This window comes from Cygnus olor, chromosome 14 (genome assembly GCF_009769625.2).
Source record: "Cygnus olor isolate bCygOlo1 chromosome 14, bCygOlo1.pri.v2, whole genome shotgun sequence".
Taxonomy (NCBI): domain Eukaryota; kingdom Metazoa; phylum Chordata; class Aves; order Anseriformes; family Anatidae; genus Cygnus; species Cygnus olor.
In genome coordinates this window covers 13,600,139-13,613,658 of record NC_049182.1, presented here as the reverse complement: position 1 = coordinate 13,613,658, position 13,520 = coordinate 13,600,139, and the positions used below count along the sequence as shown (strand labels likewise).

General features: G+C 45.8%; 1 protein-coding gene across 5 annotated transcripts in view; it reads right to left on the bottom strand.

Moving 5' to 3' along the window:
• Positions 1 to 13,520, bottom strand: part of FBXW11 (F-box and WD repeat domain containing 11) — a 75,769-nt gene that overhangs the window by 39,512 nt on the left and 22,737 nt on the right. The gene's annotated exons all lie outside the window — the stretch shown is intronic.

The window sequence follows — 13,520 nt, the reverse complement described above, 5'->3', positions numbered from 1 at the left end:
TAATTGCCGCACTCCCCGACATCCCCACCGCTCCTCCTCCCCCTCCTTGTCTTCCATTCTGCTCCAGAAGAACGGAGGCAACCATTTCCAGAAACATTCATACACAAGTGTTTCTTTAGGCATCTCTTCACTTTTGCAAGATCTTGTATTTTATTCTTACCACCTGCTCACTTCTGCTGTCGACACAACTGCCATTTCTTGCACCCCGGTACCCCCACCTGGGCAGTTGCTGCTTGTCCAGCTCCCCACCAGTCACAGCTACAAGACACCAGCTAACTGGCAGGTGGCTATCACGAAAACCCCAATGTCATAAAACATTGCCTGCATTTTTTTTTCAGTCCTCCTTCCCCCTCTATCAGCTGTCCCAGCAGAAAGAGGAACAATACGCGCAAGTAAAACACGCAGTGAAGTAAATCTCACATCTCCTTCTCTCTGATAATGAGAAGAGATTCTCTCTTCATCACCGATAATGGATCGGCTCCTTAACAACTACATTCCCAATTCACAACACTGTGTCACATCAAAAAAATATTTGTCACTTCATCTCCTCCTCTCTCTCTTATTAGGAATGCACCAAAATCAGCAAACTTGAAAAGAATTAACAGCATTATTCCTTGGACAAGCCTTGCTCCACCGCTTGACTACAGTTTCTGAGGTTCGCCTTAAGCCCTTCTCTGCCTTGCAGTGAGATACGGAAAGCATGCGTCACACAGACAAGGTCTCATTATGAGAACTATGTCCCCTGGGTGATGGGAAAACTGCGGCCCACCTGGCTCCGACACACACAGCGGTGCCAAATACACGTCTGGGGACGGCTGGTAGGGAACCCAACACTGGCCAAAGGCAGCAAAGGTACTTTGGTTACTCCACAGATACATGCATTTTGTTGCTTCTGGACGTGTACACGACACTAACACTGGAAAAGCAAGCCACGTTTTCCACGTTTTCAAAACGATGGCCTCCTGAGGCCCATGCCCACTGCTCACAGGGCCCAGCACCACCGCTGACGTGCCAGGAGGGAGCACAGCTGAGGGCTTGCCGGGACCCAGCGCGCCTCACCAGCGAACCTATCCTGGGAAGCAAACCTGACTCCAGGGGATTATGCTGGATGTTTTCCTTCGTTTAAAATTGAATGTGTTGAAACACTACGTGGAAGTTCCTGTACGTTGTTAACAATGCTTTCAGTTAGTATGTGCTTAAACGAGTAAGGAACATCGCAACTGCTTCTACTGCTGAAGTTGATAAAAATATGCACTGATCCTATGAGCTAATGCTACCTAGCAGCTAAGAATAGGAAATCTCATTGAGAGTATCAACCCTTAACATTTCCCATTAACATGCATGGCTTGGGGCTGTGCATTCAGCAGAAATCCCACATGACATCAACCTATCTTTCCTTTGGTAGGTCATGGTGAGATGCTGCTGTTGTGTTCTTCTGCTTCTCCATGGGGAAACATCTCAGAGATAACTTTTTGTGGGATGAAGCCTAAGAAGAGCGTCCTCAATGCGATGCCTTTCCTTCTGGGAGCACACAACAAAGCTAGAGCAGAGCTTATAATAAGAATAAAAGATGATACAATAAGAACAAAAGATGACCAGGTGGATGCTGTCCTGTTGCCTGGAAGAAGCAATCAGACAACTCTAATCTGCCTTGTACATCCCCAGCACTTGTCAGATGAATTTCAAAATCCCTAACAGCTGGTGTCACTGGTCCTCGCTTGGGAAGGCCTCCAGCTATGAGGCAAGAGGGAGGCAGGCATCGACAAGCCCAGCTCTCCTCATTACACTGCTCCCTGCTCTCTTACCTGTGCCTTGCTCTTTACCCCTCGACATGCAGCGACCATGCCTGCTGCCTCCACAGCCTTCCTGAGCAGCTGTAAGGTGGCTTTAATGCTGACTGCACCCCATTTTCCTCCCTGCTGCTCCACAGCATTGAGACCAGTGCAAACAGTGAGCTCCCAGCCCAGGGCTGCCCTGCGCTCGCGGGCTCGGACAAACGGGCAGGTCCCCACGGCCATAAGAGCTTCTCACAATGGAAGCTCAGCTTCTAAATATTGTCAATTAAGCCTGCTCGTAAGTTCATTTTTCTTCCCCAGAAATTCTTGTTAAGTTACTCATAGCTCTTGCAAAAGTAGAATGATATTTCAAGCCAGCTGTCATTCCTTAATTAGTCAGCCTGGAATAAGCACTCTCCATCCCCTACCAGGAAAGGCAGCAGCAGCAATGCGCTAACAGTGGGTCTCAGCACAGAAATGTCGCCACTGCCCCATGGTTATACTCAGCTGAATAAAGGTACACCAAGAGCAGCCCGTCTCCATTTTCACCAACAGTAAAGCCAGCAATGGAAGTCAAGTTCAGGAATTACTCTCCAAGCTGCAGCGTTTTAAAAGCCCGTTTCCTGAAGACGTGCAGCCTATGGTCTTCCTCCAGCTCTGCGAGAACTTCGACCTTCCTTTAGCCTTCCTGCTCCACAACACCTCACATCCTTGGGATTTCCACCCTTCTGTGAGATGCAGGTGGACATGGCCAGCAGGTTCATAAGTTACGTGGGGAGAAAGAGTGATTGAGGAGCAGCAGTTACACCAAGCTCGTTTCCTCAGGATGACTGATTCCACCAAGCTTCCAAAATAAAAACAATCATATATTATAAAACTTCCTAAACCAGTGTCAGTTGAGATCCTGAGATATCTGTCAGCAACTCAAACCCTGTTGCCTTTCCAGGCTGCCAGTTCCGCAGATGTACGGCTGCATGACGCTAGGTGCACAAGCACCGAAGGTGTGCTGTAGACGAACGGCACCCAGCCTGCAAGGAGCTCTCACTCATGAAATACAGGAAAAAAGCCGCATTTTGCGTGTTCTCCTGAAGAAATCTAACCAGCCTGCGCTGCCTGCCCAGATTTCTGCCAGACTTGTGTTAGCTACAGACAGCTGGAGCTTGGGTTCGCACCACGCTCCTGGAGATGGGAGTGCCTTCAGACACTTAATTGACTCCGAACAGCAGCAGCACGGCGCAGCTTTGTTCTTTAACCCAGTTTTAGTTCTAGTATCGACAGAGCAATTACAGAAGTGATGGCAGTAATCCTGGGAACTGGGACAAGACACAATTAGCCGGAGTAGTACCTAGTAAGGCAGATAACACTGCTAAGACTCTTCAGCAAGAAAATCTTGCCTACCGAAGGATGGACTCGCAGCTTTGGACAAACAAGACAGTAGCTGGGCTACACCGAAAAAGGAAAAGCCACCTTCAAGTGTTATGTTTTCAGCCATAAGGAAATGGAAAGTGATAGAAAGACTGCAAGAGGTTTCATTCCCCACCCCCCAGGTTACACCAGTATTTATAATCTGAGCTCAAGTCTAAGCTAAGTCTTTAAAAATCTCATTTTTTTTTTTTTTTTACCAAGTTACCACTCACTGGAAAAGATAATCAGGAACCAGCAGTTAAAATCACAAGATGAACAAAGCTGATCAAAACAGCTCCAGCTAAACAGGCTCTGATTTCCTTTAGCAAATCATGCCTACAGTTGCCTTTACAGAAGCTGAAGAAACGTAAGAGGTACATACTTGGATATCTGGAAGCACAGAAGGTTCAGCTGGTGTCTGTAGGCTCAGGCTGCCTGCTGAAACCAGCTCTGCCAGCAGCAGGGCTGCGCTGCCGAAGGTACTAATTACACATCTCCCAGAGGAGGAGAGGAATCCACCGTCCGATGTGACAACTGGACCACGCCGGGGAGGGGATTAGGCAGAAAACCAGGGAACCATCTTTACCATTTGAATGCGATGAGTATGTGCCTCTCGTGGCTTCTTGCTTTTTTAATATAGCCAGAAATCCCCATATGGTCTAAAGTGCTTTAAATGCACGCAATCCTTCCTTGGGAAGTCATGGTCACTATTTCCTAATCCAGGAACCTGTTAAACAGCGGTTATTAACAACATCTTGATACTTGATCAGGGATAGGAACATTTGTTCTTCTTCTAACTATTAAGAGACTCTCAGTAAAACATCCTGTAGCACAAACACTAAACGAAGCCGGGGAACCGCTAATCTAAACCACACAAAATGTGAACCAGTATCAAGGACAAAATCTCTTATCACATCCCTGCAAATCTGCAGATACTCTTCTGCAGAGAAATGCACGAATGCTATGGTGGTTCCAAATTGCAGGTCAGAAATAGGTGGCCATGGAAAAAACGTGCTTATCCTAACAACCGCAAGGACTCATACCCTCAAAAAATTCCCTGCAAACATAGCCATGGGCTACATAGGGAGAAAGGATGAAAAAAGATTCCTGTATCCACAAAGTAAGCAGAAAATGTTAGGGCAGTTACTCAGATCGGGGCAATGAAAATGCTAGGTTCAAAGAGGAGAGGGCACCAGCACCAACGTACCCCAGCTACAGGTTTAACCTCGATGAGCGGTTCCGTACCACGTTTCTCTGCTAAGTCTGTAACAGGATATAAATATAAATATATTACTTTTAATTTAGTGAGATAATAAAGCCATACCTTTATGAAAATAGTCCCTTAAGAAAAAAAGTAGAAAATGGAGCCCTTGTCCAAATAATTTCCCAAATAAAGTTTCTGAAAGTATCTGATGGTAGAGAAAAGTCTTAGTCCGCTGGCCACCATCACTATAAAGCACTTCAAAGACAAAGTTCTAAGGTTCATGGAGTTCAACTTGAAGGGTTTTGACTGAATTAACTTTTAATTCAGCTGACTATGGCCATATCTATATTCGGCATCTGCATTAACAATTGCTTGTTTCAGCTTAAATTAAACTGTTTATGTAAGCATTGGGTACCCGCAGAAATCGAGCTCAGTACCCTTCAGTTCTTACCTAGCTAGCTGGTCTCCTAGTTGCCAGGTTTATTTTAGTGTAGTTATTGCTAGAAGTCCAACCAAAAATATACTTGAAATACTAAGAGAGTCTACCAAGATCTAACAGCTGAAGGCAAAATTAGCAGAAAACCCTCGGACTGAAAATAAAGCGCCGGTTTTACTTAGCCTCTGACTAACCACCAGAAAGCGTGCAGGAAGATTCGGTACCAGAGACACTTCAAACACAAACTGGATAACCATCTAAAAACAAACACTAGCTTGACCACAGGTTGCAGGAACGACATTTTTAACAGATACCTGATGTTTTTACATAGCCACGTTCACACCTCACAGGGGCCTCGGTTTTTGGAAGTACTGCCCTGGTCTGGAAGAGCCCCCAGTGCCCAGCAATCACCTGCTCCTGTCTCTGCTTAGAAAATCTCAAGTTGTTATTCATTTAAATGCTCTAGAACAGTTATTTTGCAGGCTTAAAAGGAGAGAAACGGGTATTAAACACTACACGTGTCAAACAGGTTATCCTGTTTGATCATGAATGCTCTGATGACTAGCAACTGGCACCACTACTTAACTGTTTCTAAAGCATCAGCCTTTTTGTCTTCCCTCTCTGCAAAATTTATCTGCTCATTGTCAGAAAATACATAGCTCTTAATATTTAGCACCTCTGGCCTAACATGAAGTTAATTTCAGAAGTCAACGTGGGCTGGGTCCACCGAGGACTAAGCTACATCACTTGTTTTCAAAACTAAATTCCATTGAAACAAGCAGAAATTCAGAATAACTATTCGGATCCAACCCCACAAAACACTAAACAAGGGCTCTGGGGCGATCCCCAAACTCCTGGGGATGCCGTGTCCTTTCCATGGGCAGGCAGCGGGGTCTGGAGCTGTCCCACAGAGCCGCTCATTTGACAACTTGCACCCCAACCCACAAGGCACAACCGCTGAAGAACTGTAAAGGCAAACCACTCCGCTGCCTTTTAAGACTTCAGGAAGAGTGTAATACAGGTTTTCATAAAGATTAATATAAAAACGCGGTTTACTGATTGAATTAGCAGTCAGTTTAGGTTGTAACAAGAAGAAAACTGCTCCTCTTGTTCAAATTACCAGCTGTTTTCCAGCGTGAGTGCATTTTCACTCAGGGAATGGATGTTACAAGAAAAAACAATTACTGCATTCCCGAGAGACATGCAGGGTTTGCAAGAGCAGGTGGAAATTCTAAAATTAGACAGGGAGGATGCTTTTGATCTGGCAGACAATTTAAGTTGTCCATCCCCAGCTTTTATTTAAATATGAAATAGCTTTGTACTTCTTAGGGGAGGGCTTACCTCAGCAGGTACCGCGGGGCTGTGTCTGAACCACTCTTTGTGCAACCGTTCCTAACGCACCCTACGCTCTTCATTTTCTGGGTGTCAGGAGTCAGTGACCAAAACCTGCCCGTACCCATCCCGCCTCAACGTGCTGGACTTACGGGGACAAGGAGCAGGGAACTGGGTAATTTAGCGATGGGATCAGGCAGTCCTCACCATGCTGAGTGCCCGGCCACCAAGGCCGCAAAACTCATACGGCGTGAGAGCCCTTCTCTGCGGGCAAAGGTGTTGAGCCCTCACCGAGTATAAATGTCGATCGCTTCCTCTACGCCTGCCTTCAGAGCAGGATGGAGCAGTTTCACATGGAATCAGTGTACTAAAAAAACAGAAAATGGTTTGAAACCCAGACAGGCAACGCCTGGGGGCTATGCTGAGGCTCACCTAGCTCCAGCTGGGAGCTGCAGGGCCGAGGTGGCGATGAAGCCAGCTGCTGGCAGTGAGGCATGAGGGCAGGCAACGTGGTGCCTTCCACGTGTTCCCCTCACCTCGGCAGCTTCACCTCGCCGTGTGCCCATCGCGCTCGCCCTTCGGTTGGAAATGAGCTTTATTTTCTAACCAGCTGGACTGCCAGCCCGGCTGAGGTTTGGGTTTAATCAGACGTTCAGATTCAAGTGCCACATGTGTTTCGGCTGTCGGGGTCCATGCCCGTGACCGGACGGCCCTCTGGCAGGCACGGCGTGCGTGCGGCACATCAGCGAGCCACACTGCTGCCCTGGGCAGAGACCTCAGTGCCTGAATAGTGCCTCAAAGCAGTCACCGGGCTTATCATCGGCATTGCTGCCATTCCTACTCAAGTCCCAACGATTGCTGGATTAACCTATGCAGCTCTAGACTATGAGTACTCCAAAAGAAATTCATTCCAACTGCGCATACTCATTTTAACGGTGAAACGTTCACTTCAGAAACATTAGAAATACGGCTATGACTAACTAGCTGTACAAAGGTACACATGCTAGGGGCAAGACACTGATTTCTTTTCTTTTTTTCCCCCTCTTTTTTCGTTTTGAAGTCATCTCAAGCTCTCATCTAGAACACTACGACTGGTTTTGCCCTAACAATATTGCTCGTGGCTCATCAGATTCATTTCTCCCCACAGACCACCACTAAGCTCCAGAACTAGAGCCCATTGCACTTCGAATCCTACTGCAGCACCAAGTCAGTTTTCCTTCCACACGATTAGGACTCGAGGGAAACTTCGCCTCGTGTCATCTCTAAAGGAACTTGCTCAAACTCCCGAAGAAATGCAACATGTTTTCTGAGCTTCCACTGCAGCACGGGCACTAGTCCCACACTACACATTTATTCAGACCACTTGCATCTATGCAACTGACCCCAAATAATTGTGGTTTGTTAGGCATTTAGGAGGATTAGATAAGTCAAACTTACTTTTTTTGTATAATCAAACAGTAAGTAGCATTTACTGTCTGAGAAACCGTCTCAATACTTGCAGAAGAGTCCCCTAGCTTCCATGCCCTATGTAAAGCTGTTATTTCCTATTAAAAACAACAACAAAACCATCACAAATGGAAACTCGACAAGAAAACACTGGCTTCAGCCCACCGTGCCTTTTCTCCCTTCCAGAGCAGAGGCAAAGAAACCCCCCAAGATCCACTCATCTATTCCCATGGCACAACCTGTAGAAGGGGAACACGCCATTTAGGAGCCTGCTCGAACGAGCCCACCAGAGCCTGGGAAGGGCTGCGTTGGGCACTCAGGCAGCAGCTGACTCCGTCCCCGCAGCACACCGCTTCCCCAGGAGCGCCACAAGCTAAGTACGGAACTCGGGGCCAGCCCGCAGCCCCTACAAACCAGGTCTGAGAGAGCATCAGCACCACGCGGACATCCCTGGGCAGGGGAGGCCAAGCCCCAGCCACCCTGCTCCACAACGCACTCGGGGGTGAACACGGCAAAGCACACACCACACCATCCCCTAACACAACTACCCCGATTAAAAGTTTTTTCAGATTAATGGTAGGATGAGGAGCATCTCGGGAGCATATTTCAGATGAAGCTGGTAATCGGGGCATCATTAGATGGCTTCAGATTCATCGAAAATAAATTAGCCTCTGTTAAGATTAAATATATTTGTAACTTGGCTGCCCGGTGCAAAGTTAAAATACTTCTAGGGTTATTCCTAGATTCCCAGAGGGAATTTAGGCTCGGATTTCTGCTGCTGGTTCCATGTGAAAGCAGCTCTGTCCAAATTTAGTTACCTCACCGCGCCAGACAGCAGACGAAGACGACTCCCAGCACGAAGGTGCCTAAGCTGCGGTACCAAGAACTGGACATTAAGGGGCATCAGAAAGAACTTAGTTGGTTAAAAAGATGCAGATCGGTAAGTCATTCTTAAAAACCCGATCCATTCTTCTTCCATGCCCAGCACCACTGAATACAGGCACTGGTTGATGCTCATAACCTTTTCTTTCCCTAAGATCCGGAGAAGTTCTCTGCAACCCGTCAGCCCTCACTGAAAACAAGCTGGAAGGAGGCAGACGAGCCATGGACACCCGCTTCCAGCTCACAGAAACAGGCTGAGTGACACACGCTGCATGCTGAAGCACACGGAGCTGAAGAATAATTTAAAAATAAGCAACTCCAAACCACTACAAGTCCACAGCACCAAATTCACTGTCATTAGAAGAACTTAAACCACATTTTGAAGAGATTTCAATATTATTATTTTTTTTGTAGAAGTTAGTTTACTGAAAAACACTGAGGAGCCTGAAACAATAAAAGCACAGAATACACATCTTCAGTATCCTCAGATAGTTGTCTTTTGCAAAATAGAAGGGTGGGAGGAAACAAATTTGCACACAGAAAAACTATAGAAAAAGAAGCCACCAGAATTAAATATTCAATAAAAAGTCCATTTTTTTCCTCCAAAGATGCACGGCAGTGAATTTCAGATTTGGCAACTAATGAAGCAATAATCAATCCATGAAATCCTAATCACTAAGCGTCTGAAACACAATTTTTTGCTTATTCCCCATTTCAATGTGTTTTTGTAATCACTTGTAATACAAGCAACCAAAAGCCTTGAGAAAACCTTCTATTAAGGACGTGCTGCAGACTAACTTCGGCTAAAGAAAGAAGCCTTCAAGTAATAAAGGAGATTAAAAAAAGAATACTCAAATTATTTTTTTTTGCAAGTATCCAAGAAGCCTTCAAGTAATAAAGGAGATTAAAAAAAGAATACTCAAATTATTTTTTTTTGCAAGTATCCACTCAGCCTTGTCTGGGGTTAGCCAGACACCCTACATTCAAGTGATGATTTTATCTAGGTATTAAAAGGAATGTGCAATTGCCTAATTTAGGTTTCACATGATTTACATAATGGATGTGTAATGCTCCTGACCTCTGAAGGCCAGCACCACTTCTCCCTGCAACTGCAAGTTACAGTTCATTAAGAGAAAAAGCCTATCACTAAGACTCTACAGAAAAGGATTTGAGAGCGGGGAGAAGAGTTGCTCAACGTCTCAGGTCCCCCTTTTGGGAGGATTATTTTTAATCCATCACATCAGTGATTCACTTTACGTTACAGCACACCCTGCGCACCGCCGTAACTGCGAGGTGAGCTGTTGCAACGGGCAGCAGAGCGAAGCGGCAGCGTCGCAGCCGAAACCAACACGTTGTGCAACGAAGCCTGGGAGGCAAAGCTGTGACTGCTGCGGCGGGCCAGCAATCATCTCCTTACTTGCTGAAGACATTTGGGTTCGATGTCACTTCTGTAGGAAAACTGCTCGATGCTTCTTTTACTTCTGAGCAAAAAGAGAGCACCATGCAAAGTGCCAGCTATGGATTTCACCTCCTGGTCTGGAACCTGAAAGGGCTTTTGCTTCCAGCTCGCTGCACTGAAGGATAACTTTGAGGTTAACACAGCTTATGGAGAATTTAATAGATACTTCAGGTTAACGTAAAGTGTATCTACAGGCACTTATGAGCACCAGGCATCCTGCATTTTTACTATTTAGACACTGAATTTGAAGGCATTTGGCCCAGTCCTCACTGTTTCTCTCCAAACACACACTTGTATATAAGCTCAAGACTTTCAGACCACATTTGCTCTAACAAACTGAGCCTAGGTGTACTTGGATTACTGTAAGATTATAGCAAACATTTTTTGGTATTATGTCTTGAATAAATCCTCTAGTTCAAATATCTTCAAAAGCTTAACAGACAGAAGTACTGTGATTTTCCAAAGCAAGTCCCTGCGTGCATTCAAATTCTGCAATCACGTGCACTATTCTAAAGATACCTTCACTAAACCCTTGTTCAAGTGATTTTTCGAACAGGACATTTAACTACGAGCTACGGAATATCATATAAGGAGAGAATTTTAAATCCCACTGTCATTCATTAGTTGTTTTGTGTTGTTTTTTTTTAATACTTAGATCTTTTCATATATCCTGTGTTAAACTCCTCTTTGAATGCTGGCCCCTAGTACATTTGGTGCCGTGATATTCACCATTTATCAGTTACAACAAGCAGGTTTCTTGACAAGAATTTTTCAATTGCAAGTCTCTAGTAGAACAGCTGAAGTGTCCACAGACACAAAGGATGTTTGCATCCATATACTTTATAGTAAATATTTCGAAGTTACTAAAAAAGATGAGTGGAAGAGATGCCAATAAAACAGGTTTATTCAGTAAGTGTAGTTCAGACCATTCCTGGCTAAATTATTAAGCCAGATTTTGGCTTAATAATTGTATCATAAAGTATGTATCATAAAGTTCTTCAACTTGAAGAACGTTAAAAGCATTTAAGAATTCAAAAGGAAAGTGTTCTGCTTCAACAGGTAAAAATCTCTAAGTGCCAGCCCAATGCCATCGAACAGAGTTCAGTAGTTACAAAGTTAGTGAAAAAGTGGGATTAAAACCACCAATATTTCTCTAGGGCAAGAGAGTCAACAAAAACTTCCGAAGCTTTTGTTAAAACCACCTTGTCCAAAGCAGCAAGAGACCATTCTGGGCCACAAAGTTGTGCCTTTTCATAGTGGAGGCTTGCAAACACGACTATTCTGCCACAGAAATATTATGCAAAGCAGTAAAAGGTTTTGGTTTTAGTTCCTTCTTTCTCTGCTACACCACATCTTCCGTAGCTGCCAGCTGGGTATTTGCTCAGCCCTGTTATGGGGTTTGTAGGCAGCCATCAAATCCTTGACTTTGACACCTCCTTTGGTTTATTTAGATGCTATCACCAATTCAAAGAATCATAAAACCCACACCATGCATGCGAGAACTCTCTTGTGCCAAGCCTTGAAGACCTCCAGACCAACTTGTCAGACAAAAATGAAGGAGACCAAGAAAATCCTGGTGATGTCCTGCCTGCTAACACTGAAAGAATGAATGAACGTCCTTACAATGACCAGTCTCATCAAGACTAGTACTATTTATACCTGTAAAATCATTACTAGTACTGTATCAAGCCTGCTGCTCAGCTCTCCACGAGCAAGGGATCTGATCCTCCTGCCTGTGACGCCTCTGACAAGAAGTCTGCCAGTGTTGTGTGAAGTTCCTGCATGAATTTAATTGCCACCTTAGCAAGAAATATTTGCATGTTTTGCCCCGTTTCCTTGAAAATTCTTTGAAGCGTGATAGAGCAAATATCTCCAAGGAAGAGGACTGCATCAAAGATACCTGGAACTGACTGCCTTGCGTTTCCTCTTCCCCTTCTTAAGAAAGATTTCGCTCTCTCCCAGCTTAAGCATGGCATTATTAGAAGGCAGGTTGAAGAGCAAGGCAGTTTACTTAGCAAATTTCTTTGCACCATAACAGGGGCAGACAGCAAAAACACCCACGTCCTTTCCAAAGGAGGCTGAGAAAGCCTGCACATCAAGGTGGGGCTAACTCCATCCCTCTGCTCCAAGATGCGGTCGTCCTGCAGATGCAACGTACGAGCTATCAGGAATAACAGCTCAGGCCCACTCCTTGTGAAGTGTATCAGGCTTACTGCGATTGTGTTAGCTTTTCTGCGGAACATAAATTTATGCTAGAAATGATGCTTATCTGTTGCACAGATAAGCTGTGGCTTGGGATTTGCTGAAGCAAGGTCTAGCATCTCGTGTTGATGCATGAATCCATGGCTGAGAAATGTGCTTGCCTCCTTAGGGACACATCCTTCCCAGTCTGAGAAGATAGGGATCTCCAAACAGTACAACGGAGAAACACTAGCAAAAGGTACGTTAGCAAGTGAATAAGGACTGGATCTCCAAGCTCACATGATTTTCCCTACATTTACAGGTCTCTTCTGCAGCAGACTGCAGCTTACTGAGAGCACAACAGGGAGTCGAAGAACTACCGCTTGCTTCTGATCTCCATCAGTTTTCTATCATAAAAATTATGGATTAAGATGACTAATTTTGGAACACTGACAGCTCCTGAAAAGAAACCAAAGATGAGAGAACTGCCCACCAATTAAAGAGCCATAGGTACAGTAACTCCAAAAGCTGTTTAGAAAGCAACACAGGCTCCTGAAGGACTCGCTCTGCTGTTCAAGCAAGCCTGAAGCTCACAGATGAAGAGTATGATCCTTAGCATGCTCTAAAAAGGGCTGGAAACAATAAAAAAAAGCCCTCTCATGTATTTGGAAGAAAGCAAACAAGGGAGCTGGGGGCTGGGCAGGCGGCAGAGCTCCGAGAGCCCAACGTGCCCCACGCCTCCCGCCTGCAGGCACCGCCGCTGCCAAGCGGGATGAGCACAACAGGACCCACTCGGCAGAGCTCAGCCACAAGTGGCTGAGCCTCAGTGTCACACTAGGTGCCTGCTGTGCCATGAAAACGCTTCTGAAGCTGCATGTGGCAGCGACATTTCAAGGCGGGGGAGATGTGGGACCCCAGCTTACAGATCCCTGGTCCGTACGCCAGCCCTGCAACACCAGGAAACGCTGTGCCTCCCTCAGGGAGGCCGCAGAGGACGAGCTCTGGTTCGTAGCTCCACACCAGGTCATTGGATAATGCTTACGGTAATCGGGCAAGTAACCACTCTTCTGCTTAAAAACACACACTAAGAGTTGACCCAATAAAGAGAAGGTCTCTCCGAGCCCCCGCGGAAAAGCAGGCTTCCTCAATAAGTAGTCGTAAAACTGGAGCACTCAGACGCACAAGGAATGAGAAGTGCTTATCCCAACGCTTCCCTTCAGATAATAAACCTCTCCTCGAACCCCCCCCAACCTCTGCCTTTTACACAGACTTATCCCGTTGGTGAGACCACACCTGGAGCCCCAGGCCCTCTTTTGGGGACCCCATACCAGAACAGCCCGGCCACACCAGGGCACGGCGCAGCGGGGCTGCCAGCACGGCCGGGCACCGCAGTGGGCACAA